The sequence below is a fragment of the Balaenoptera borealis genome (genome assembly GCF_965194805.1).
Source record: "Balaenoptera borealis genome assembly, chromosome: 4".
Classification (NCBI taxonomy): Eukaryota; Metazoa; Chordata; class Mammalia; order Artiodactyla; family Balaenopteridae; genus Balaenoptera; species Balaenoptera borealis.
The window spans coordinates 122,201,046-122,226,239 of NC_138861.1; the positions used below are offsets into that span (position 1 = coordinate 122,201,046).

The 25,194-nt window shown below is 34.1% G+C and overlaps 1 protein-coding gene across 1 annotated transcript in view; it reads right to left on the reverse strand.

The window, feature by feature from the left end:
- Positions 1-25,194, reverse strand: part of LOC309627594 (uncharacterized protein) — a 694,978-nt gene that overhangs the window by 181,797 nt on the left and 487,987 nt on the right. The window lies entirely within an intron of this gene.

Here is a 25,194-nt window from a genome sequence, read left to right on the forward strand (position 1 = left end):
ATAAAATAATGAGGGGGGAAAAACAGGCAAATATTTATCAAAATAATGCTTGATAAAGCTATTAATAAAACACAAAAACGATTAATAGGGAGAAAAGGTGACATTATTCACTGATAAAAGAAACAACGGCCTATGACGATATAACAATCATAAGTATGAATGTTTCTAAAAATATAGCCTCATACTCTTCAAGGCAAAAAAAAAAACAGACAAATTGAAAAATCCATTAATACCTTAGGAGATTTTCATGTACTCAGCTCAGAAACTGATAGATCAAACACCTAGAATATTAGCAAGAATGTAGATTTAAACAGCACAATCAACAACCTTGATCTAATATAGAAACATGCACGCAATAGATATAGAATATGTTATTTTTTATTGATGTATAGTTAATTTACAATATTATATAGTTTCAGGCATACAACATAGTGATTCAATATTTTTACAGATTACCATATGGAGTTATAATATGAAGTTATTATAATATTACTGACTATATTCCATGTACTGTGCATTACCTCCCTGTGACTTATTTTATAACTGGTACTTTGTACCTCTTAATCCTATTCAACATTTTGACCATCGTCCTAACTTCTACTCTCTGGCAACCACTAGTTTTTCCTCTGTACCTGTGAGTCTGTTTCTGTTTTATTTCTTCATTTGTTTTATTTTTTAGATTCCATATATAAGTGAAAACATACACTATTTGTCTTTCTCTGTCTGACTTATTTCACTCAGCATAATACCCTCCAGACTGGCAAGACTTCATTCTTTCTTATGATTGAGTAATATTCCATTGGATACATACATCACATCTTCTTTATCCATTCATCTGTCCATGGACATTTAGATTACTTCCATATCTTGGCTATTGTAAATGATGGTGCAATGAACATAGGAATGCATATATATTTTCAAATCAGTGTTTTTGTTTTTTTCTTTTTTGGATAAATACCCAATAGGGGAATTTCTGGATCATATGATAGTTCACTTTTATTATTTGAGAAACCTCCATATTGTTTTGTACAGTGGCTGCACCAACAGTGCACAAGGGTTGCCTTTTCTCCATATCCTCACCAACACTTGTTATTTCTTGTCTTTTTGATAACAGCCATTCTGACAGGTGTGAAGTGATATCTCACTGTGGTTTTGATTTTCATTTTCCTGATACAGGTTGAGCATCTTTTCATGTATCTGTTGGCCATCTGTGTATCTTCTTTGGAAAAATGTTTATTCAGGTCCTCTGCCCATTTTTTCATCAGATTGTTTGCTTTTTTGATATTGAGTTGTATGAGTTCTTTATATATTTTGGGTATTAACCCTTTATCAGACATATCATCTGCAAATATCTTTTCCCATTCAATAGGTTTCTTTCTTATTTTGTCGATGATTTCCTCTCTGTACAAAAGCTTTTTAGTTTGATGTGATCATGTTTGTTTATTTTTGAGTTTTTTTTTTTTTACATAGTGTGAAAATTAGTCTAGTTTCATTCTTTTACAAGTAGCTGTCCAGTTTTCCCAACACTACTTACTGAAGAAACTCTTTTCCCCATTGTATATTCTTGCTTCCTTTGTTGTAGATTAACTGACCATATAAGTGTGGGTTTACTTCTGGGCTCTCTATTCTGTTCCACTGATCTATGTATCTGTCTTTGTACCAGTACCACACAGTTTTGATTACTATACCTTTGTAGTATAGTTTGAAATCAGGCAGCATAATGCCTCCAGCTTTGATTTTCTTTCTTAAGATTGCTTTGTCTATATTTGGGGCCTTTTGTGGTTCCATACAAATTTTAGGATTATTTTTTCTAGTTGTGTGAAAAATGCCTTTGGTGTTTTGATCTGGATTGCATTGAATCTGTAGATTGCTTCGGGTAGTATGAATATCTTTACAATATTAATTCTTCCAATCCATGAACATGGAATATCTTTCCATTTATTTGTGTCATCTTCAATTTCTACAATCAATGTCTTATAGTTTTCATAGTACAGGTCTTTCACTTCCTTGGTTAAATTTATTTCTATATATTTTATTTTTTGATACAACTGTAAATGAGATTTTCTCTTTGATTTCTCTTTCTATAAACATTATTAGTGTGTAGAAATGCAGCAGATTTCTCATTTGTATCCAGCAAATTTACTGAATTAATTTATTGTTTCTAATTTTTATTTTGGTGGAGTCTTTAGGGTTTTCTATATATAGTATCATATCATCTGCAAATAGTGACAGTTTTACTACTTCCCTTCCAATTTGGATGCCTTATATTTCTTTTTCTTATCTTATTCCTGTGGCTAGGACTTCCAATATTATGTTGAATAAAAAGTAGCAAGAGTGGGCATCCTTGCCTTGTTCCTGATTTTAGAAGAAAAGATTTTAGCTTTTTACCTTTCAGTATGATGTTAGTTGTAGGGCTGTCATAAATGGCCTCTATAATGTTGATATATGTTCCCTCTTTACCAACTTTGTTGAGAGTTTTTATCATGAATGAATGTTGAATTTTACCAAATGCTTTTTCTGCATCTATTGAGATAATCATGTGATTTTTATCCTTTGTTTTGTTAATGTGATGTATCACGTTTATTAATTTGCAAATATTGAACCATCCTTGAATCTCTGGAATAAATTCCACTTAATCATGATTTATGATCCTTTAAGTGTATCTTGGATTTGATTTGCTAATGCTTTGTTGAAGATTTTTGCATTTATGTTCTTCAGAAATACGGCCCTATAATTTTCCTTTTTATTGTGTCTTTGATTTTGGTATCAGAGTAATGCTGGCCTCATAGAATGAATCTGAAATGTTCCCTACTCTTCAGTTTTTTGGAACAGTTTGAAAAGAATACATATTAACCCTTTAATATTTGATAGAATTCCCCTGTGAAGCTGTCTGATCCTGGACTTTTGTTTGTTGGGAGTTTTTGATTATTGATTTAATTTCATTACTTGTAATCAATATGTTCAGCTTTTCTGTTCTTTCCTGTTTCAGTCTTGGAATATTGTATGTTTCTAGGAATTTAGTCATTTCTTCTAGGTTGTCCACTTTGTTGACATACAATTGTTTGTAAAATTCTCTTATGATTGTCTGTATTTTATGATATTGGTTATAAATACTCTTTCATTTCTAATTTTATTAATTTGGGCCCTGTTTTTTTTTTTTTCCCCCTTGATGAGTCTGACTAAAGGTTTATCAATTTTGTTTACCTTTTAAAAAAACAGCTCTTAGTTTCACTGATCTTTTCAATTTTGGAGGGGGTCTCTATTTCATTTATTTCCACTCTGATCTTTATTATTTCCTTCCTTCTTCTAACTTTGGGCCTTGTTTGTTCTTTTTCTAATTCCTTTATGGCTAAAGTTAGGTTATTTGAAAGGTTTTTTTATTGCTGAGGTAGGACTGTATCACTATATACCTTCTTCTTAGGACTGCTCTTGTTGCTTCCCATAGATTTTGGAAAATTGTGTTTCTAATTTCATTCATCTCAATTTTTAAATTTCCTCTTTAATTTCTTCATTGACCCATTGGTTATTTAGCAGCATGTGTTTGGTCTCCACATGTCTGTTTTTTCCAGTTTTCTTCCTGTAATTGATTTCTAGTTTCATATTGTTGTTGTTGGTAAAGATGCCTGATATGATTTCAATCTTCTTAAATTTACTGAGACTTGTTTTGTGACCCAGCATGTGATACATCCTGGAGAAGGTTCCACGTGCACTTGAAAAGAATGTGTATTCTACTGTTTTCAGTTGGTATGTTCTATAGCTGTCTATTAAGTCCATCTGATCTAATGTGTTAAGACTAATGTTTCCTTACTGATTTTATGTCTGGAGATCTATTCATTGATACAAGTAAAAGTCCCCTACTATTAATTTATCACTGTCAATTTCTCCCTTTATGTCTGATAATATTTGCTTTACATATTTAGGTGCTCCTATGTTAGATGCATGTACCTTTACAAATGTTATATCCTCTTCCTGGATTGATCCCTTTATTATTATGGAATTCCCTTCTTTGTCTTTTGTTATAGTCTTTGTTTCAAAGTCTACTTTGTCTGATATGAGTAATTACCCCAGCTTTCTTTTTGTTTCCACTTGCATGGAATATCCTTTTCCATTCCTTCATTTTCAGTCTGTGTATGTCTTTAGCTCTGAAGTGAGTCTCTTATAGGTAGCATATAGATGGGTCTTTTTTTAAAAAAAAATCCATTCAGCCACCCTCTGTCCTTTGGTTGGGGCTTTTAGTCCATTTACATTTAAAGTGATTATTGAAAGGTATATACTTATTGCCATTTTAGTATTTTTTGCACATGTATGCAAACTGCATGTGCCTGGTACCTTGGGTGGAAGGGTGGAAGCTGAAGCAAGCATGGGCTAGGGCTTTTTTCAGGGTATGCCAGGGCCAGCACCTTGGCAAGGAGGGCTGAATACAGAGCCCAGCACGTACCAGAGCACGGCTGCCACCTTGGTGGGGGTTGGGCGGGGCTGGAACCTGGGTTGGCCAGGACATCTCCAGGGGCATGCTAGAAGCTGCCACTTTGGCAGGGAGGTGGGGGGAGTGACTGGAGCCAGAGCCCTTCCCAGGCCAGAGCTTCTCCTGGGGCATACCAGGGGCCACCACTTTGGAGGCGTGGTTGGAGCCACAGCCAAGTGTGGGATAGGGGAGGGGTACTGATGTGCCTTAGAAGGCCATCTGGCGCTCCAGGCACTTTTCAACCTGCTGCCTCTGTGCTAGGACCTGGAATGAGCAAATTTAGGTGCATGAGATTTTAAAAGCAGAGTCTTAATTTCCTTCAGCCCTCTGACTCTCCAAGTCATAATAAGCCCTGCTATATTTGAAAACCAATTAAGGGGGCTCCTCTTCCCAGTGCTGGTTCTGAGGGTTGGGGTGTCTAATGTGGGATTCAAATCCCTCACTCCTTAGGGAGGACCTCGGAGTTTGTGATATCCCCTTCCTCTTTTGGGCCCACCTGGGGTGTGGGTCCTGACTAGATCATTTGTCTTCCCCTCCCATGCATCTCAGTGCTTTTTTTTTTTACTCCTTTATATCCTTAATAGTAGAAGAGCTATTCTGCTAGTCCTTAGGTCATTCTCAGAGAAAGTTGTTCTATATGAGGTTGTAGTTTTGGTGTGTTCATGGGATGAGGTGAGCTCAGGATCTTCCTACTCAGCCATGCTGATACCATCTCTCCCAGAATACACATTCTTTGACGTACATATGAGTTATTTCAGAAACTGATCATGTAGCAGCAAAAAAAGGAAGCCTCAATTAACTCTAAATATCAATATGAAAATCATATTGATAATCATAGGGCCTTGCATATTCTTTTAAGGGAAGTCACTGAGGTTTTTTTTTAGCAGAGGAGCGAAATGATCTCTCTTAAATTTTAAGGGTCATTGTGCTGCTGTATTGAAAAAAAATTGTAAGATTGAAGAAGAGTCACAGATGAAAGAAAAAAAGCCAGATTTCTTGATGTATAGATGATTAAAGAATCCAGACACAAAATTAGTGCAACAAAACAGTGGGAAAACTATTCATGAAAGAAATATTCAGTTCATAGGAATTATGTTGAAATATCCATTACAAAGAAATACAAGTTCTATGTAGAAGAAAATTATAGTCCTGCTCTAGAGTTAATGCATAATAGAAATGTAATATATGCAGGTTTTCTGAACTATTTTCTAGTTTTAAGAAAAACAAATTTAAGAGAGTTGGAAAAAAGCCAAGAAACCCCACCATTGTGTTAAGCCCTGATGAATCAAATTGGCTGGTAGCTTCTGTCACCACTCTCTCACAATCTTTGAAATTGATTGCTATATGAAATTAGGCTCCTTGGGGTCTTGGATCTCACAATGGCTTCAGAAAAAAAAAATGACTCACTGTTTACTTACCAACATGAGTTAATTTATCAAAAAGAAGGTCACTTAACAAGGTGATTTATCATCTTCTACCATGTACAGTGCTCATATTCCAAGTTCTCCAAAGAAAACACTAAAGTCTACCATCTTCTAGATAAAAAATTAAATGAATGAGGAAGTGGCCAAAGGAGGGTCAGTAAGAGAGAGACTACCCTTTGTTTAAATACTGAGCTTTATATGAAAGACTGGAACAGGATTTTCTAAAGGACTTGAACTTATTTAACCATATCTTCTAATTTTGAAACCTCTCATTCTACTTCTTTCCTTTCTTTGAAAGTAGCTGAGTGTTGGCTAAACTTAAAATCACTTAGATTAGATTTACAACACAATTCTTTAAAATTGTAAAGCAATTAAGAAAATTTCTTAACCACCTTTTAGATTTGCTTCTTCTCTGGCAATATACACACAGATTTACACTACAGATTTTTAAATCTTCCGATCCTAAAACGACTTTTTTTTTCTCCACCAGCTACATAAAGTTTCCCTGTTAATCATTACAGCTATTTTCCTTACTGTCTTGATATTTCACAATGTCCTTTTGGAGGCCTTAAGAAGGAAAATGTAACTTCTTCCACTATGTAGTCATTTAGTATAATTTGGGATTGTTGATCTTTCCCTCACCTATCCTATGCCATAGCATCGTGATGGTAAAACACTACCATACAACTAAGAATTATATGTGCTCCTTAAACTATCGTATATTACCAACTGGAAACTATACCATAAGAAAAGGTGACCATTACACTGTTAGTTGAATAACATGCCTATAAAAAGAAAACAATTTAGATTTAAGCTGATAGTTATATAGAGTAAAAGAAATATTTGGGTGTTCTTTGGGATTATTCATTTCAACAAAGTCTGTCATGCTCAATAAGTTCCAAATGACAGTGTGGGAACATGTGAAATTGAAATTAGACTGCTGGAGAAACCTGAGAGGAGATATAGAAAATCAGAACATGCTACGCACAATCCCCAGCTCAGTCTTAGAGTATCATTTTCGTTATCAGTCACCTGATACCTTCTTCTCAGAATTTCCACTCCTAAATTGTGTTTGCTCTTAGAAATTGATAAACTGTAAAATAAACTTAATAAATGATTTTAAGCCCAGACATTTGGAACTGAAATATTTATATAAAACATTAAATTTATAAAAAATGATACCTAAAGTTTCAAAATACCTTAAATAATAATACAAGTCATTTTCAGTTGAATTTTGCTTAGAGAAAAAGTCTTTTAAAAAGGAATAATGATTAAATGTATTTAACTAACATTTCATCTCTCTTTTATATGTTTGTATACCAACTGAAATGTCCAAATTATATTGAAACAAATGTACTTATATCCATGTATTTAACAACCATTTTATTGGATTTTCCCAAGTACAAAGCTCTATGCTAAGGATTGTATGACAATAAAAGGTAAATGAATTAATATCTCTTTACTCAACAACTTTTCAACAAATAGAAGAGTTGTAAACACAAGTAAATATTTTAACATGGAGGCTGATAATCCTGCCATATGTGAGATCAATATTGTATGATAGTTCATTTTTCATTCAGTCATTCAACAAATAATAACGGAATTCCTCCTAAAAAACCTGACACTTTTCTAGGTATGAAGGATAGAGAGAAAAAGACCAACAATGAGAAAATTAATTACTTCACATGATTATTTTAAATAATGTGTAATCATTCATTTAAAACAGGGTTCCAGTAAAGAGGACTAAAGTTAGTTTCGTTTCTTATTATAGAGATCTATAGCACTGGTTAGGATCCACTTCCTTCTTTGTCAAGAGAAATTGTTTTGGTTTACATTCTGTAGGGATCAGACATTTAAAGCCTTATTCCTTCTATGAAATCACATTTATGGCATTGTTACCATATAGATTATAATGCTTCTCTTAACATATATCATGCAATTATTTTATACCAAAGAATACAGCTATAGCGATATATGATCATTTCTAATTTCATCTTTTTCTGATACCTTATAAAATGTTATTGTTCAAATATGTTCCCCAAACATCTAGATTCCACAATTTGTGACTCTGTGGGAAAAATTCCATTTGTCTCCAACCCAGTGCATGTGCATATGCCATGTTCACATTTAATTCATTTAAAATAAATGACATTTTAAAATGTGGAGTATTGTGTAGCTTGAGAATTCCCAGTAGATGGCTGAATACTAGCTTCTGTCCTCAGGCAGACCTATCTATGAGCTTCTCACAAAGGTTCTTGCCTCCTAGGACTCATAAAAAGGCAATAAAAACCATGGCTATAATTTCTGCACAAATAACTCACAATAAAGAAAATTGCCAGGGCAGCTTCTTATTACTAGAAGAAATTCCACATTTCAGAAAAGCTGCATTTACTACAATTTTAACTCTCTCAGTGCAACATATGTCCTGTTATTGCAAATCCAGACACAACTGCTTGTATCTACAGTCATCCCTCAGTATCCTCTTGGGTTTGGTTCCAGGACCTCACCCAAAGATACCAAAATCTGCAGATGCTCAAGTCTCATATAAAATGATGTAGTATTTGTGTATAACCTAAGCACATCCTCCTGTATACTTTAAATCATCTCTAGATTACTTACAATACAAATTACAACGTAAATAGCTGTAAATACAATGTAAATGCTATGTAAATAGTTGCTGGAACAAGGCAAGTTCACTTTTTGCTTTTTGGAACTTACTGGAATTTTTTTTTTTTTCCCAAATATTTTCAATCCGAGGTTGGTTGACTCCACAGACGCAGAATCCAGGGATACAGAGGGCCAACTGTATATGGCATATTGGGTTTTACTCAATTATTCTTCCTAACTAGTTAATAAAATAAATAAAACAGTAAATTATTATCCCTATTTTCTCCAGAAGAGTAAACCAAACCTCAGGCAGGATAACACAGATAATTGTAGATTAAGAACTCTAAACTAGGTTTTTAATTCTTAGTTGAATGTTCCTTCCACAATATCATAAAGCCTTTGCAATGATAAACTTGGTATACTGGAAGAGTAGTTCCTTTCACTTGAATGTAAACTGTACATGTGCAGAAAAACTAGGGAATTTTTCCATCTAGAATAAAATGGTAAAATGTAAAGCACAAAGATTTTTTAACAATGACATTAATGCTAAAATCCTTGAATTCATACTGATAAACACTCTGTTTATTTTTCACATAAAAGGAAAGTCACAATAACATTCAGAACTATTTCCTTCCCTGATAAAATTTCACAAACCAAATCCTCCATTTTCTAAGATTTTATAATCTTGCTTAATAGTCTGAAATTAAAACCTCTTTTTGTGTAGTACATAGTGTTTGTATTTTTCTTTTTTATATCTCATTTGATCTATACAAAAACTCCATGAATTAGGAAAATATTATCTCTTATGTGTGAGTAACTCGACATAGAAGGATGAAGTGATGGGCCTCTAGGCCAGGATTATTTTCACATTTTCCACAGAATGACATTTTTTGCTGATGTTGAGACTAGTACTTCATCACATTTAATGCAGACAATTTGATCGACTCCGAAAAAGAGTAAAGTCAAAGAGTAGCCACTGGCAAAGGGAAGCGATACCAGGAAACTCCAAAAGTAAAATAAACTCCCCTAATTTTTGAGCCTCCATGATTGAGCTATGCCCCCATAACAAATACTTGGATAATATCTAATGTCCACCTCTATCTCTGGAAGTTATTGGAAGGGGCTACTTCTTATTCATCTATGTATCCCTAGGACCATCTTAAAGTCTGGCAGTTATAGGTACTCAGTGAACTCTTGGTGGATGAATAAATAAATCAACTCTACAATTTTTATTTAAACATTTTTTAACTAATGAAAAATATTCAGTTAGAGACATTAATCAACCTGACTAAATAATCAAGAGATGTAATTTACCTGCCTCAGGTAGACATACTATGTCTTACCATTCTTAACCTTCATATTTTCAAAATAATGTAAAGATTTTTTTACAAAGTTTTTATAATGATTTTTAAATATGCTTTTTATTTTAAGACTTTTGGTCATTAAAATATCCCAAAATCCCTATACTCTATTGAGACCATATTGATTCCTTAGAGAACAGAAGCTAGGATTTCTGTGATTGTATATAAGAAAAAGAAATGAAAGATGACTGATTTTCAATTGGGGTTGAAGAAGAAAGAGCATATGACCATAGCTTTTATAAATTACTCTTTCCTTGCAGTTGCATAAGCTGTCAGACCTGCTTCCATTCATAATCGCTGAGTGACTTTTCAACTTCAAACACCATTAAGATGGTCAGTGAGAAGATCAAGACCTAATCATCTTCCGTCTAAGAATATCTTTGTAGGATGATGTGAAAGGGAAAGAAATGTGATCTGCAATTTGATTCCATTTGGATTTAAATTAAGATAGACTATATATTAAAAGTCACTTTTAAAGCTAAAAGAACAAATGAACTTGTGGTTTGCTTTCCAGAGCTTTCTTCCTAATCTACCACTAACAAAGTAAGAACAGTGTGACAGTGACAATTGCCAATGACTGAGCTAGGTTTGGAACAATTGCTAAAAGTCTGGGGCAGGATTTTCTCCAAATAATAGTCACACTGAAATATCTGCAGCACAAACTTTCCCAATATTCCACCCCCCAACTGCTTCAGTTACTGAGAGAAGATAGGTACAGTTCTTTGAAGGATCTAGAAAGAGATGCCCATGAACTATGGATGATCTAGTGAGGCAGTGAGTAGGGAACAAGGACATTTTAGCATGCTAGCAGAACTTGGTGCACATCTATCAACACATCTGAGGTGCGGCTGGCAAGGACAGCACTGTCCTACTTGGGCAGCTGCTCAGGATTATGGAATCTGTATGGTGAGACCTGCAGTCTTTAGAGAGAATTACACATGTGATTTTGCTGAAAGCCAGGATAATGTTAGTCAAAAAGCCCCCTTATTGGTTTTTTTAAAGAATCCAAAGACTTAAAGAAAGGATCTGAAGAATAACGGTTCTACTGCTGACATGTGGTTATTGAATGTTTTATGTACTGTTTCTAACGATAATAATTGAATGTGAAATGCATTTTTATGTTTTTCATAGAATAATATCTTCCAAGTTAAAGGTTGAAAGAAAAAGACGTAAAACTCTGTGAGAGGTATTAACTCCACAGATAATTGGGTGAAGAAAGAAGGCAGACCAGAGCAAACGTTCTAAATGATTTAATATATCAAAGCAAATACTAATGTAAATTACCTAATTCTGGAACCATTTCCTTCAGTATATGTGAGAATGCTAATCAAGAAGATTATAAAAATGATTTAGGAAAAACAATAGCTTTCAAAATGTTTAGACAATCCTAATCATGTCAGTTATCTTGAGGTGATGACAGGCAAATTTATAGATGATTTAATAGAACACATATACATCATAAATGAGATTTTTTTAAGGTACCTATTGTGATTTATACCTTTTTAGGAGTTGAACATTTCAATGAAACCATGGCAAAAAAATAGAGACACTGAGAAATAGTTAGGCACCCACTAAAATAAAAAAAGAATAGAGTACCACAGCCAATAGAGAATCAACCAGCCATCCATCACTCTGTTTGACTATCTGCCTGCTTCTCTCTTCAAATACTTATCTACTTCAGAACCACCCTTTTCCTTGGATGTTGGAAAGCCAGTTAATGTGTAGCTTTAATTTAGCATTTCCACATGTTCCTAAGGTTTTGTGTTTCCTCTTTTGAATAGAAACATAGAGTGGCAGGCACACCCTTTTCATGGTATTGGAAAGAAATTTAGAATAGTGGTTACCAAAAGAAAGTCTAAGTTTTCTTCAGATTTTGGTGAAATGAGAAAAAAGGAAATAAAGGACAACACAGTGAATTAAAATAAAATTATTCCTTTTTTGTAATTTTTGCTTTTTCATTGTTAAAATGCCCTTTAAATAATCAAAATATATTAATAAATTATATTAGTTGTTTAACTTTGTTCTTTATCTTGATAAAATAAAAATGTCAAAACTATGCTGCCTGACCCCTGACCCCAGCTTTATTTTATTTTTACTAGTCTCTAAAAACCAAATGTCTTGAAACAACTGGTTTAGAGTTTCACATGAAAATAAATGGGTTGCCTTTGAAAAATATATTTAATTCATATTATTCTTTTAGTAAAGACAGCTTTTTTTCTGTCTATAATCTATATATCCTTCAAGTAAGTAAAAGCCCTAAACTGTGCTTTTGTGAGATGGTTTCTGACTCATAACAGTGTGTCTTTTTGTGTGTCTCTTTCTATTTCCCCTCTTAGTCCCCATGACTCCTCAAGCATCTGCCCATGTTTTCAGACTATCATTAAAACAGCTTTGTCCAAACTTCTGAAACTGGAATTTTCTTGCTTAGCACAGCTAAATGAACCAATGACAAAAGAAGGCAAGCATAGTTTAAATCAAATGCACTCTAAATCAAGTTCTTGGTCACTTACTAGTAATTACTGCTGGAGACCGAGTTTGAACTGGGACAATTGCATGCAGCAAAAGCGAAAGTGAGTTATGGCCACTGTAAAGCAGAGCTCCCACGGGTTTGGGACCAACCTTCATAGTAAGAAATTTGTTTCTCATTAGTCCCCAGAAAGCACATTCACTGACACACAACCAAACATCCACAGCTGAAATTTAATGTCTCACAAAACAATACTTATCCTTATTCAGTGCAATGCACTCTTACATTTTTTATGCTATCGTTTTTAAGCTGATCACATTTGTTGTATTGATTTTGTGAACCACTAAAGCATCGCAGCTCAGTTTCAAAATTGTTCCATAAAGCACGACTTATAATGTTGCTACTGAATTTCATAGCAATATAAAGTTCAAAACAGTTGATTTCCCTTAAATCAATAAAAAATTAGAAACTTAGCCTTATCAAATAATTTCCTAGTGTGTTGCCATTGAATTCTTGGAGGAAAGAAACAAATATATTTATCTCACTTTTCTCAGTTTCCCTTTTATCTGATCTGATTGGCTCCATCTCAAGATTCCTAGGTTTTTCTCTAAATAAATTCCTTCTGAACTGGAAGAAGTACTGGAGAGGAATGATAAATAAGTGTAGTTTTTTTTTTTTTAAGTAAACTTTGAGGATCCTAGTTTTAGCATTGATGATGACTCAAATATTGACTAAAAATTCTGAATTATATGTATGAAATCCTGAGATGTCCTTAAAAATCACTAAAGAAATGCAGTTATCTTAAACTGCCTATTTCAAGTTTATATAATAATTCTCTGCAATGTTTTCTGATTTCTTTTCAAATAAATAAAAGGTAGGTAAAATTTTAAATTGGTAAATACATTGGTCATATATACATGGATGTGTGTGTCTGTGTGTACACGGACACACTTACACTTACTATGGTAAGGAGACCAGACAGGAATTCAAACAGAAGTAGTTCAAGTCCTGGTTCCAATGTCTTTTAGAAATTTTAAGAATTTCTTCTAAAATGTCCTCCTCTGCAAAATGGAATAATAATCACACCTGCCTCACAGGGACAGAGACAAACTAGATAGAGTAAGCAAAAATCAAAGTGCTATTAAATTGTTTGTTATTGCTATAGATTTCAGGGAATGAACTGTTTAAGTTTACTTCATGCCTGGGGAAAAAAATAAAATTATCCTCGCTGACCATTTTAATTGATTTCCATGCATGACTCTAATCTTATAATTCAGTTAATGCATGTAAGGAGAGAAAAAGAGCCCCTTTAAGGCAAGAAAATTGTAGAGAAAAGATTAATAATACAGTTGAAGTTAGAAGAATATCAAATTCTGTACTTCCTAAAATCTTTAGACATTTGAACTTGACCATCAAGTGATTGCTACTGAGAGAAGCTCCCATACTTTGAAGGATTAAAATTCCAGCTCCACTTGACTCCCTTAAATTAATAACCATGTAGAAAATCCAGTCTGTAGCCTGTGTTCCATAGACTACACCAGGCCCACAGGTTAAATGCAACGACTGCCTATTTATCTACGGCCTGTGAGCTAAAAATGGTTTTCACATTTCTAAATGGTTGGAGAAAAAATTAAAAGAAGAAAAACGTTTTGTGACAGTGAAAATTATATGAAATTCAAATTTCAGTGTCCATGAAGTTTAATTGGAGCACAGTGTAGGTCTCCATTAATGTATTGTCTATGGCTGCTTTCATGCTACGATAGTAGAGTTTAGTAGTTGCAATAGAGACCACATGGCTTCTAAGGCCAAAAATTAAATATTTATTATTTGGTTCTTTACAGTTTTCCAAGCCTGGACTATACAGCAAAAAGAAACTCAGGCACAAAACGTAAATGATGCTTATTAGCTCCATAATTACTCCAATATAATCATTTTAAAATATAGCAAAGATGATTCTTAACCATAATAAGTATATTTTATATTTGATATAAAGAGTATGCATCTTTCAACATGAACTACATAACCTGTTTCTGAACAGTGACATGGTGTGTGCCTCAAAACCAAGTAGAGAAAAACAAATGGTTTTTATTTACCTAATAGTTTATAGCACACACCCAGGCAATGAGATTAAATATTATTACTATAATGGAAATAGAAGCCAGCTTAAGATAAAACTCCAAACACCATCTTCCACAGGCCTTCCATCTATCATCACAAATGAAAATTCAGTATTCCCCAAAATCAAACTTCAATTCTGATCAAGTAGCTTTTTATTAAACTCCCAGGACTATTAAAACAACTGATTTCAACAGAAGGTAAGCATTAGCATTTGAAGGGGTGAGAGGATTCTATTTATATATTCAACAGTGCCAATTAAATAGAGACTAACAGATAATGGCTTCTTATTTATTACCTGCCAGCAAGGACTTGAGCAAAACAGTTAAAACACCAGCCAGACCAAGGAATTCCAATGGGCTTATGGGTCAAAAGAGAATGTTGAACAAGAACATTCAGAATTTGTTTCTTCTAAATCTCAAGCACTTTACAATGTTATTATTTGTTTACTAGTGAATTATCACTAAATATTGACTTAATTTTCAAAACTGACAAGAGAAAATTATCTACCAGTCAGGTAAAGGAATAAAGTATTATGTTAACTATAATATGTAATGTTTGACCTTCCTAGTCTAGATCAGTGTTCTCTAGACTGGAGGATACCCCGCACCTATTTCCTGTTTCTGTTTTCGGCTGTTTATGATGTACATTAATAAAATAATACTTGCATATAGTTCATAAAAGAATAAATGTACCTATAATAAGAGTGTATCATGAGAATATTTTACCTACCAGTACACACAACCAAAAATAATTGAAAACTATTAATCTAAATTACTCTAGTTTGGTACTGAACTATAATTAATTACAATAATTTAAAGATTTTTAAAATATAAGTTACGCTAATAGATTTTACAGAAAGTGTCTGCTTTCTCTAACACTTGATTGCCATCTCTAAAAACGGTTGCCCACTAGAAAGAAAGCAGGGGTCCTTGAAGAAATGGCTGACTCCTGGAGTGGGAAATGTATAGGTTGAGCCTAGCACAAGAGTAAGAAAGCTATTGAAAACTATTGAGGGCATGTGTGAAAGACTCAGGAGACAAGAGAGGCTTTCATTGACCCAAAATGGGACAATATAAGCATCCATAAGGATAACAACTGCAGCATATTGCCCGTTTAAATTCATATGCATTTTCAGGAGACTAGAGAACTAACTCATTGTGAAAACTGCTAAAATAAAAATAAAATAATGAAGCATTTACTCCATCTTTTCTAAAAATAATAATAATAAATACTCAAGGCAGATGGGAAAATAAAGGGTAGGTGACAATGTGCACTTAAAGCAAAAAATGGCACTTTTCTTCCTAACTGATGGCATAACTTCTACACTTGTTCTCAGTATAGAAATACTCAACCAAAAAATATAGCGTTATTTTTTCCAAGGAGTTTAGAGTTTGGTGCCCTGAATCGTTGATTTTGAAAAGACAAATGATTCTGCTACTTAATTAAAAACCTTTTGGAATCTATAATTCAGATCAATCCTTTATAGATGGTTAAAGTGAAGAAGTTTTAATAAAAGTGTCTTTCTTTTCGCTGGTTAATCCTTAAGACTTGAAAAAACCCTTCTGAGCTGATAATGTTTCCTTTTTTTTTTCCTGCCAGTAGAAATGAAGCCAAATAAAATCCTATTCCACAGTTCCCTTCAAGGATATAAATGAGGCTGAAAGTGTCCTTGGCTTCGCCTTCTAAGCTGGCTAAAATCCCTATAGCCATTTGCTTATCTCAGGGGGACTGGATAGCTCCTTTAAATTATATTTTATGTGGTATGTCCCATGTTTTAAGAACTCTCTGGGCAACAGTAAAATGTCGCATTCCTTAAAGTGGTACAATGAAGATGCCTGCTCATTCCCCGTCGTGTGCTTTCCTACACACTCAACTCGTGCATATTTCTCCCTGCCACTGTCCCTAAGCCCTTCAAGGTGAGAACCAGACGTCTTAGCCACAGGACACCAGAATCAAGGAAATGAGCTACAAAAGATGACACCATTTTAAAATTTAAAAAATCACTCTTCCTTCTCATTTCTCAAACTGATCACTCTGTACACCACTTGGGAAACAGTCTTAGCTACTTGGAATTAGATGACCTAATTTCATATCTTCAAGTTTTCTATTTAGTAGTTGCAGATGACTTAAAATCTCTGAGGATCAATTTTATTTTCTGTGCACAGTACACTATTACCTGTATTAAAAATTATTATTGTTATTAATTTTATCAAACTGCAAGTTTGAAAGTAAGAAAATAAATATAAAATTGCTTGTACAATAAATGCATAGTATAATTATGTACACATAATTATCATCAAAATCTCATTTGGATAATAAAAAAGTACTAGCTTTTATATATTCCACAATATCTATGTGCTATATTTTATGCTAAGCACCTTACATATCTTACCACACTGGATTTTCACCAAAACAATCAGGTATGTATTAGTATCCTCCACTTACTAATCAGGAAACTGAGACTCAGAGAAGGATAAAAACTTATTGAAAGACACATATGGAATAAGTAGCCCAAGGTTAAATGTGAAAATGTGAATCTAGATCTACCTGATGCCATAACCAGACTCTTGACTCTCACATTATTCTGCATTTCTACACAAGTGGAGGGGGAAAAAAAGAGAGAGAGATTGATTTAAAATATAAAATGACATTTTAAAAAAATGTAAGGCATAGATATGCTGAGAAAAATGGTATCTATATCAAATACTTGAAAGAAGTTTATGTAAATAAGGCTACCTTCATGAAGCATTGCTTAATTCTGTTAAGCAAATAATTTTGGCCTAAATGTAATAAGTTAAACTACATCTATTATATGTGATTCCTTAATAATCTCTTTTACTCGATTAAGAGCTACAAAAGATATTATTTTCTTGCCTGCTCTGCAGGGATTACTTCAAGTGCTTTAAAATCCTCATATCCCTAAAAGCCTTTTTGATACAGACATGTTAAATCCTCTTACAGTCAACCTAACCTGAATTTAGAAAAAAACAATTTTCAGAGTTTCTCCAAAAATGCCACAGGAGGTTTATAATCCTCCATCATCAGCATCAAAGTGCAAAGCTGTTTGGCTGCACGTGCACACAATTGAAAGGGCAGCCTTTGCTCTTCCAGTTCTCTGCTTCCCTTTCTACTTTGATCTTCCACTGCCCTTTTCCCCTCTTTGTTTGATTTTGGACTCTGCATCCCCCCACCCCAACAAGACACTGAATTATTTGTGAAGCTCATTTCATATTCGGATTTTTAGCTCAACTCCTCTGCTTCCGCTCTTTAAGGAGCAGAAGTTTTTAACAAGGCAGAGTCATCTTAACATCCCTTCACTCTTAAACACATGATTCATTTCAAGTATATGGGGACAAAGCAGAGAACTAAGACACCATCCTGTGAGTTAATAAGCCTAAGGCTTGTTTGACATGCCTGAAATATAAGTTAAAGTTTCTCGTGTTAGTTCCTCTCTTTTTTCTCCAGTGCATCAAAGCACCGCCCTCTATGATGGGAGAAAAGGAAGACACTTGCTTTCTTTGGAGCGGAAATTTGATCCCAGGGACATACACTTAAAGTTCTTGATCCAAATCCCAAAGACAGGGTCTGGGGCCATACAGTTTGTGCTCAATATTGTTAGGAAGCTCTCCTAGCCTTCATTTCTCCCGTGGGGATAAAGCCTTTTCCCCAGGTGACTGCTGCAGGGCGTTCACCTGAAACTGCCCGAGCCTGCAGTGTAAATGGATTCACTTCATCTGAGGATTAGTAAAACAAGTCCGTTTTTCCAGGTCCAGCTGAAATCCCATCTCTGAAGCCTTCTTCAATGACTCAAACCCACAGCAATCCCATGGCACTTATTGACTGTATAATTCATAGAGAACCCGGAAATGTTTTTAGAGTTGCTATTTAACACTTTCTTGGTTAGAGACAAATTTCCCTCTCTTTTTGGCATTTAGTGAAAAATTGAACCAAACAAAACACTTTAATATCTACTAATGGTATCATAAATCAATAATAATATCTATTAAAATGAACCAAGACAAGGTAGTCTTTAAAAAATAGAGAAAAGAATGGGATGGATTTTAGAAATATTTCCATAGAAACAATTGAAATATTTAAAAACTGGGGTTCTTAGCAAATTATAGATAATTGACACTCCCTGATGATGACAAGGAAGCTGCTGCAAAAAATAACAGCAAAGAACATTTACCAGGTGTTTTCCCCTTACCAGGCACTGAGTGCAAAGCACTCAGCCTTCCCGACACACAATAAGTGTGTTATTGTAACCTACATATTACGAATGAGAAAACGCAGGCACTTAAGTCAATTTCTAGAAATGTCAGCTAAGTGGTGGAGTCAGGATTTGGAACCCAAGCAGTTTGACTACAGAACCCATGATCTTGAATCTCTAACTAAAATTAATGACTTTGGCTTTGGAGTAATTATATTATGTATCCACTTCATTTGGACAACAGAACAATAGAATTACGTAAGAAATAACGCAGTCTGTCCTACTGACAGTTATTGTAATCTCAAAGAAAGCTTACATTTAAAACATTGCCTTGAAAAGACATGTAAAGGTGAAATGTGTATTTGAGGGTTTTGGATTAGCAGTAACCGTGTTATTTTTCCTGAAGAATTGTAAATAATAGAGAAATGTAAAGAGTTCCTAGCGAATTATATTATTATGCTTCAAAAATAATAAACGTGTTAGTGAAAATTAAGAAAACAAGCCTAAACACCATTGATTACTTCCTCTGCAGCACATAAACCCCAGAAGCCTGAAAGGGTGAGTGGAAGGACCAGTGATGGGAACCTAGAGGCAGAGTCCCCTTGAAAAAGGCACAGAGTCAGCCCACAGCGACCCAGTGGGGAGGAAGAAAAGAGAACAAATAACCTGACTCACTCGCCTCTTCCCCCCTTGCTTATGATTGCATTGGTCTATTCCAACCAGAAGCCAGAGGTCAGAGAACCCATTACTGCAGTCCAGTTCAGGCCAGAAGGAAGGTGGAGAGCAGGGGGGATGGCGAGAGTGGACCTGAGAAGCCACCAGAAGGAAGGTAGTTAGCAGAAGTGTCATCTACGCACATCTTCCATTTTTCTAGTCTCCTTCTTCTCAGAGTTAAAAAATACATAGTTTCATTTGTACCATTCTGGAAAGTCCTCCTATGTATTAAAAATCTAAATCTAAAGCAAAATCGCTAAAACATGCATAATAAAAACCTTCTGCCTTAAGAGACAATTTTATCTTCGCTTCTTTTATGCATTATTTCCTCATACTTTTATTAAGTAACTCCTATCTGCCAGGTATGGTGCTGGGTATGAGAGATGACACAACAAGTAATATGTGGTCTTTATTTTCAGAAACTCACATTCAATACAAGAAAATACAATCGCTAACTAGTTAAATTACCATGGTGACTTGATAAGTAAATTCACTGGTGTTGGGGGCCCATTGCCTGGCTTACTACATTCCCGAAAAATACTTTTCTCCTTAACTCTGTTAGTTTTGAATCTTGTAAACAATGAGCACAATGCTTGCTTAGTGACGTTTGTGGTAAATAACAATGTATAGGTAGGTGTTCTCTGTAGCCATAATGTTAAAACTTGGTGCTCAGAACTCTAAAGCCTGAACCTGTGGTCTTCTCACAGCTTTGACACTTCTTTACCAAGATGATTTTGCAGCAGGGTTTACTGTTCTTCCCTTCAATTTGCATTTCTAGAGCTCCTCATCAGGTTTCCTGATCTTTGTAAATTCTTTGATTGAATGCATAATGGGGAATGTAGAATGTTTATATAATAGGAACATGGTTCTTTACAATACAGAAAGATTAGTATTGGGGTTTGGGCTTAGGCTCCTGAGACTTACTGGTTTACAGCATTTCTGTTTTTCTGGACCACAAGTAAATGTACAAATTTATAGAAGAATGCATTTAAATAAAAAGCAATAAACAAACCCTCACCCACCTGCCTCAGGGGAGGCGTGTAGAGGGACTGAATCTCCTTAGGTTACCTGACATTATCTTAGGCATTACTATCAAGGATTTTTAGAAAAGAGTCTCCTATTCATGGGCCCAGTGATGTTTTACAATTCAGCAGTGCCCTATGTGTAATAAATCTAAATCAGCTCTATTTACAATAGCCAGGACATGGAAGCAACCTAAGTCTCCATCGACAGATGAATGGATAAAGAAGATGTGGCACATATATATATACAATGGAATATTACTCAGCCATAAAAAGAAACAAAATTGAGTTATTTGTAGTGAGGTGGATGGACCTAGAGTCTGTCACACAGAGTGAAGTAACCACAACTAGAGGAAGGCCCGCATGCAGCAACTAAGACCCAACGCAGCCAAAGATAAATAAATAAATAATAAACTTATTTTAAAAAAAAAGCTATTCTATCCTTCCATCCAGTTGGCTCTATGCCCACCACCCAAAATAATCCTATCTTTCCTGTAAAATCTGATCTTTCTCTCTTGCTCTTTTTTACCTGTAATATCTCCATTAGAAAGTCTTTCACTATCTGTGCACATATATGATGATATATCCATATTCTATAGATTTCAAGGATTCCGGTATTAATACCTTCCAAAGGAAAATAGTAAATCAATGTGTTCAAATTGACAATGGTCACAGGAAATCTCTTGCTACCAGAAATATGAAGTTAGTCCTAAATAGATACAAACATTAACTAAATTATTTCAAACTTTTATTAACAAGTATCCTATGTCTCTGTTTACTTTTTCCCCAAGTTTCTTTCTGACTGATGACTCTACTTATTAATCCCACTACCTCCTGCTGCTGCTTAAAATAAAGTGTTTTCTCTGGAGGGTAACATTTTAGTACTTCACCTAAGAACTAATGGACTAATAAATTTATAAATATCTCCACTACAAGAAAATGGATGGTTTTAATGCACTATACAGCTCAGTTAATCTAGACACAACCAAATCTGACGGTGTTAGTGACATAATAACTGTGAAATCACACAATCCCATGCCCCAAAGGCAAATGGCTCTTCTTGTCCTCTAGTCACGTATCTTATCATGGAATGTGTGAAGACATGGAAGCAAAAAATAGCATGATCACGTGTCAGCTTAGAATTTCAAGACCCGCCTCCCTCCATACATTTGAAAAAGTCACTCTTCATTCCACTTACCTCTGCTTCAGTTTTTTCATAGCATTTACCACCACCTGGCATGATTGTCATTTATCTATTTATTTATTTATATTCATTAATATTTATTTATTCATATAAACTTCTGGAGGGCAGAGACTTTGTATGTATTGTTTGCTATTCTACTTCCAGTATCTAAAATAGTTTCTGGCATACAGACAATACTCAATTAATAATCTTTACATAAATTTATTAACAGTTTCCAGTAACTGGAATTTAAACTATTTTTCTTCTCTCTAATTAATACAATATAAAGAAGATTTTTATATTAATGAATTTTTCCTTATTATTTTTCTAGAAATAGTTATTTTTCTAATTAAGTAAATTTCCCTTTCTTTAATTGAAAATCAACCCAAACAAAAGATCTGATGAACTGCTAAATTTATACTTCTTTCACGTAAGTTGGTTCTGTTATTTTTAAATACACTATAATTTATAATACCTTTATAGAGAAAATAAATTAAAACTACCTCAAGCTTCCTCCTTACAATTTTATATATGTGGCACTTACCGATAACACTTTTTTACTGAGACATATAAAGTACTGCATTCTACTGTCCAGTCCAATCTCATTAAAATGATTTTCAGAGTCATTCTGTCTTTTAGATTTCTGGAGCTTTAACTTAATAGAAATAAATATTAGGAAATCTTATTTTTATTCTAGATCTACCAGTCAATTGCCAATACCTCTAAAAGCTTATTTCTGATACAAAAATAAATAGGCAAATAAATAAATAAATATTTTATTTTTCTAATATGCTTTGTTTTATTCAGATGGTTTGCACAAGTGACAGGCCTGATATTTGAAGATCCTTAATACATATAGAGCCATGGACCCTGACTTTGCTCAGTTACAGAGTCTCCTTAAACTTGAATCAAGGTAAGAGAATAAATTGGTAAACAACTTGGGCTTTGAAATCATATTTTCTAAGTTTGAATACTGATTCCTCTGCTTGCCATACTGGCAACCTTTCAGAAGTTACTTTATTTCTCCAAGATTCAGTTTCCTCACTTATAAAATAGCAATATTCACATATCTCATGAAAATATTGTCCAAAGTAAATGAGATAATCCCTGTGAAGTATTATATAGCTCAATGTCTGGCACAAAATAATTGCTCTAAACATGTTGGATGTTGTTTGCACCATCCCCCTAAATGTATGGAACTTCTTCCTTCTTGAACCCCAGTGTATTTTTGTATGTGTGTATCTCAAGATATTTTCACATCTATCTAGTACTAAAGCTCTCTGTGTATTTCTCTTTTTCCTGTATTACTCTCACATAGGAAATCTTATCCACCTTCATCTTCTCTGAAGTGTTCAGGCTTGTGTCTTGAACACGACAGAAATTTAATATATTTTTTAAAATTGAAAGAAACTAAAACAGGACAAACTTAACCATATGTCTGTACTACATTCCTTTAAAATAAAAAAAAAAAATTCATTTGTCTCTTGCAAATAAATAAAATTATTTTAAAAGCTTTTTAGATATAGTTTTCATAAAACATGAATGATAAGTTAATTCAAAAACTACAGATTGCTCCTATATTCATCACTTCAGAAGTAGGTTTTTTCTTATGTATATTACTTTCAAATGTGTTGCATTTGCAATCCATGGAAGAGTAAACTAGAATTGGAGATTTTATACTTAATGATGGGTATGTAAATTTAATACACATTATTTTCAGAACACAGAAACTTCCTAGTGGATTGAAACAGTAGAGCCAAGACCTCTTTTGAATCATTACAGCTTCCTACTTTCCTCTTCTATTGAAGTACTCTTTTCTGCATTGATCTAACAGGTAATAACTACTCATATTTCACAGGAACAACTGGGACCCAAAGAGAATAACAAATATGTTTAAGATTATTCAAAAAAGCAGAAAAAAATTGCAGTCTTTGGTTTTTAGTCCATCTAGTTTGGTTTTTAGTCCATTTAGTATCTTCTGATAATTTAACAACTAAACTAGCAACAAATAATGTAGCTTATTGAATTTTGAAACCCATGTAATCATTATAATAAATTTTATTTTGTTTTCTAAAATTTCCTATTCAAAGACAAAAGGACATCACATCTGGTACAGAAACAAAGCTGACACATAGCATGATGAATTTATAACTAAAAATGTCAACCTCTGAATGTCATCTGGAAGTCTCACTATGCTAAAAGCAGAGCATGTGATATATCCCTGCCTTGCCTTGCTTTGCTCTGACTTGCTGATAATTTCATTTCTCAGAAAGCTAAGGAGGCAAGAGTGGAGAAATAATACTTTGAACTTAATTTTACTAAATCTTACATATCAAGGGTGATACTCAAACTACTTCTTAAGCAGTACTGTCAGGCACAAAGCAGTCAGGTCCTAGAGGCCCTCCATGCTTCAGCAGTTACTCCTGTAGCTGTTGAATTGTGTGTGTCCTGGACCTGGACAGAGGTACAAGAACCCAGTGAATCAGGGGGACACTTGGGTGTCTCAAGGAAGGAGTATTTATCAACAAGTATTTCAATACTATGACAATATTATACCCATATTGTTATATAATGGCTGCATATCACTTTGTTGATAATTCTCCCCTCTTATCTCTTGAATCCATCCCTTACTTTACAACCCAGGAACACTTCTTTGCTTCTGAAACTCATTGCTACCTAACCTAAACAACCTAACCTAAACCATAAGTCTCATGGTTTCTATCTCCCGAAAAACATTCCACCTCTTTTCCAGACTCTAGAGTCTCCATTTTCTAATCCATCTTGGCTTCTGATTGTGATACTTTCCAGGTCAAAATCTTCAATGTTTCTCCAGTATCATCAATACAAAACCCAAAATTCTTAGCCTAAACACTAAGACATACCATTCGTCTGATCCCAACATATCTTTGCAAACTGTTTTCTTGTTACTTCTTTTTATTCACTCTACAATCCAGCCAAAATAAACAACTTGTTGTTCTCTGAATAAAGGACACATTTTCACACTCCTATTATTCTTTTGTTGTTACTTTGAACCAGAATGCCATTTCCTTCCTGAGTCCAAGCACTTCACAGCCAACCACAAACATGATCTTCATCACAGTTTTCAACGATCTCTACATCCATTACAAGTTTTGTCAATACAATGCTCTATATTTACTGATGATGAAAGTAACCATCATGTTGAACAATTTATTTTTGCATATATCTAATCTCCCTTTGTAGATGGTAAGTTTTCTGGGTATGATACATGGTTGATTCATTTCTGTATCCTGACAGCTCTTAGCACATACTATACACACAGCAGCTACCCAATAGATATTTCGTGAATGAAGAAATGAATATAATGAAGGGCAAGAGAACAAATGAAATTGGCAAGAATGCTGGCAAAGAGGAATTCTCACCTCAGAACCTACTTAACTGAAAAAAAGAAATGCTGACTATATTAAATAATGTGTCCTAGTCTCTAAAATGGTATATTCTTACATTGACTAAAAGGTAGATAAAACTAGAAATTCTAAAACAATACATGACAAAGGAAGATAAAAGTCCATAAAAATTATATATGGTGTAAAAGTAAACTTTATACCAGAGACAGCTAAAGAAATTTATCTGAATGCACAGGA